The sequence below is a fragment of the Diaphorina citri genome, unplaced genomic scaffold (genome assembly GCF_000475195.1).
Source record: "Diaphorina citri unplaced genomic scaffold, Diaci psyllid genome assembly version 1.1 scaffold630, whole genome shotgun sequence".
Classification (NCBI taxonomy): Eukaryota; Metazoa; Arthropoda; class Insecta; order Hemiptera; family Psyllidae; genus Diaphorina; species Diaphorina citri.
In genome coordinates, this window is record NW_007378063.1 from 37,645 (window position 1) to 41,850 (window position 4,206).

The following is a 4,206-nucleotide window of genomic DNA, read 5'->3' on the forward strand; positions in this document are numbered from 1 at the left end:
TTCCCCAACCCCCCTAACTACCTAAGTGCTGAAAAAAATTCCCCCCCCCCCCCCCCTTTTTTTTTTTTTTTTTTCATTCCTGATGATGGGCATAGCAAACATTAATTTTATGCGAAAAAAAAAAGTAAAAATAAATAATAATGTTTGTCTTTATATCAAAGGCCATTTCAAAGATGACACAAAGTCTCTAATGAATAATTAAAAAAAGGAAAAAAAACTGACTAATTAATTATTTTAGTTTTCGTATTTTTTTATTCGTTAATTGACGTATCCTTTTCTTCAAGATGTCCATTTTTTTCTTTGGAATTAGGGATGGGTAAATATTCTCTGAGTCGATTCAAAGAGTCGAATATTTCAAAAGAATCGTGAATCGCGATTCTTAAATTCAAAGAATCGCGATTCTTTGAAGAGTCGCGATTCTTTGAAGAGTCGAGGTTGTACCTACGTTGCCGTGCCCTGTACAACTACAATTTTAGTTGTTTTTAGTTTTGTTTTTTCATTCCCCATTTTAGTCTCCCCCGCCTACAAAAGAATCGCGATTCTTTTAGAGTCGATTCTTTGAGTCGAATATTTGAAAAGAATCGAATCGTGGTATTCGAATATTCAAAAAGAGTCGAATATCCCATCCCTATGTATTATTTATTATTTGTATTATCACATTAAATCTGATTTTGTATTATCACATCAAATTTGTGTTTTCAAACTTTTCAGGTTTTCTACCTTATAAATAGGCACGCCACCCTCCCTAAGCTTTCCTGTCTCCCTCCCAATCCCTCCTAAAGGTGACACATATGATGTGTTTAGAATTATGTTCCCTCCCATCTCTTATCAATCCTGCACTCCCACTGTTCATGCATTTTTAATATTTTCATCATGAATGCTGAAGGTGTGAAGGGTAATAGAGAAATTCCCTTTTCATACCTCAGATTTTTGAGAAATCTAGGGCGCGATTGTGGATGAGAAATCTAGGGGGATTTTGATTGAGAAATCTAGGGCGCGAATTTGGTTGAAAAATCTATCGAGGGCGCGATTTTGATTGGGAAATCTAGGGCGCGATTTTGATTGGTAGGGAGTAACGTCACGGTATCCTGAGGGTTCTACACGGGTTTTACCCTCCATTCGGCGACCAGCAGCCCGTCTCCTCACATCCTTACCCAGCTCGAGTGGTCCGTTCGGATACCAACCACGCGCATCGTTGCTTAGAATAGAATAGAATATACCTTGTTTATCCTGCCCGAATAGGACTGAAAAGTCCCTTTACCCCAGCAGTCTAAACAAGGTCTCGTATATTTGATGGGTTAAAAAATAACACATGTATCAGTAACAATTCAGTAAAAAGACCTTGCCTAGAAAAAAAAAGGTACCTAAATGTAAATTAATAGGTGGTTGCTTACTGCTTAACTTCTAAATATCTCAGTTACTTATGTATGTGGATTTAACGTGCAACAGTTTGATAAGAAAATGTCCTTTGGGTGTTTAGCCAAATTCCATCAAAATCAGAATAACTGTTCGGGAGTTAGATATGGTTGAAAAAAGATTTTTTTGAAGCCCCATTTAGCCGCTCGTATTTAAGGTCCGATCGGACCCAAAATCTGCTGTTCAATAAGTAGGTCAATCTCAAACGGGCCCACCCTGAGATTGAAAGGCACCAGTAAAGGCCGGACAGTTTAACATACCTACAAGTAGGTACCCGTATGAGGTACATAAATAAAAATCCTGATGACGCTAAAACTTATGTTTCACTTCGTTCATTCAACAAGCAACGCTCCTATTGGTTCCAAGGTTATCCTTATCCCAGGAATAAAGGGTGAAAATTTACTCAAGTACTTACCTACATAGTTTGCATACTTAAGTCCTGGAAAAAGTTCGTCCATCAAGTGGTACTTTCAGAACTCAAGTACCTAATAGGTAGGTAACTAGGTAGGTACTAGGTACCCTAACCTACCGTTCGCTGAAATTCGAATACTTTACTCTCTACTTTCATTCTACTGTTGGATACTATTTTTTAGTCCGTCCTTCTCCAAAAACCTATATATAGATGTAGATCTGTCCTAAGACAGGTTTCAACACGACGTTCTCCACTTTTCTCGATCTTGGGCGTCCTCCTTCATTTGTTCGGTAACTAGGTAGGTACTAGGTACCCTAACCTACCGTTCGCTGAAATTCGAATACTTTACTCTCTACTTTCATTCTACTGTTGGATACTATTTTTTAGTCCGTCCTTCTCCAAAAACCTATATATAGATGTAGATCTGTCCTAAGACAGGTTTCAACACGACGTTCTCCACTTTTCTCGATCTTGGGCGTCCTCCTTCATTTGTTCAAACGTTCTTCCATTCAGCACATCTCTCAGCATTCCAAACCTCTTTCTTCCTATTGATCTCTTTCCTCTCAGCTCTCCTTCCATGATTCTTCTCTGCAGACAATTTCTTCTCAGGATGTGACCCAGCCAACTTCTTTTCCTGTTCACTATGGTTCTCAGTATTTCTCTTTTCTCATCAACTCTTCTCAGCACTTCTTCATTCCTGACTCTATCTGACCACTCGATTCCTTCCAGCCTTCTCCACACCCACATCTCGAAGCTCTCCAGATATTTCTCTTCTTTCTTCCTCATCGTCCACGTTTCCGCTCCATACAGCACCACACTCCATACGTAACACTTTGCAAATCTCTGCCTCAGCTTCAGCGGTATCCTTCTTGTGGTCAGTAGATCCTTGACTTTCTCAAACGCTATCTTCCCCATTCCTATTCCAATAGTGGCATATAAATGACTGAGCAATCATTTGTAGATTTTATTACTAGTTATATTGTGATAATGTAAAAAACATTAACTAGACTTTACTAGACCAAAAACTCACCCAGAAGAGGTTCAGAATGCTCATCAGGGGAGGTAGAATGAACGTGGGATGGAAACATTCGATATGACAAAGTACCCGGCTTTGGTGCTCTTGATGTGCCTGAAAGTAGATGAAATTTTACAGATTGATTGCCACCTTTGGTCCTGAAATGTGTAAATCGAAGGGCATCCACTCGTAAAATTTGTAGTCAAAACAGAATATCAGCCCAAAGTAATCACCCTAGTTAGGGCGATTGAGAGGCTGACCCCATCTGTACATGGGAAAAGGCAAAGAAAAAGAAGGAGGAGGAGTAATTATGTATCTCGAGGGTAATTTCTTGTACTTTATTAAAGTTAAGAGCTAAGCTCTCTCTCTCTCTCTCTCTCTCTCTCTCTCTCTCTCTCTCTCTCCGTGTTCGTGTTTCGTTAGAGAGAGAGGAGAACCTACAAGTTTTTCTTCGTCTTCGTTTCTAAAAATAGGGAAACATAACTTCTGTCACAAAGTAAAACACACAACGCTTCCTTGAGAAACACATGAAAATCTTCACAAAGCTTCCGTTATTAGAATGAGGAAGATATTAGTGCCCTAAGTAGGGGAAAGACACGATTCGCCCGTTGGATTGTGCAATTCAGGAAAAACGGCCCAAAATCACCCCAGAGATCGTGTCCAAAATCTTGAAGATCAAATGACCTGATACGTGTTAATTTTGGTAGGTATGCCAAATCTCAGCAAAATCGGACAAATCAATTGGATGTTAAAACAAAGTGTTTTTTGAAAAGGTTTGATATAGGCCCTGCGTGCGAAAGCCCGTTTGGGTCCAAAATATAAAAATTGAGTGAAGAATTATGTGTTGAACAAGGCCTATATACTTTGAAGCATCCACTAATAGTTGTATGAATTAATAGGGATTAGGGATTAATTACAGATCTTATTAGCCCTGTTTCCCAGGTACTTACGTGCCTATTTATAGGTAATACACCTATATTATGCCTACCTAACTAATGTTAGGTACTCTGTACTTATGAAACTTAATAAAACAAAGTTTTTAATCGCTACCTACTTCCTACTTACAGACCAATTTCGCCGCTTTGAAGAATTTAGGTCTTCCTAACTTTGGGGACTTTCTAATGGTTCAAATCGCTCTTCGTGCTTTAAATGTGGCCTACTTACAAAACTTCTGCCTTACCTGCCTACCTACGAGTATTGATATTAAATAAATACTGTAGATATTATCCAGTTATTTATGTACCAAATAAAAGTTTCCTCTCTGTACAAATAGGTTATTTTCTTCTGTTTCTATTTGCTCGTTGCGCCTACACGATAGAAGGCCTATAATATAGCCGTTCACTCTATTCCGTTGGATATGCAA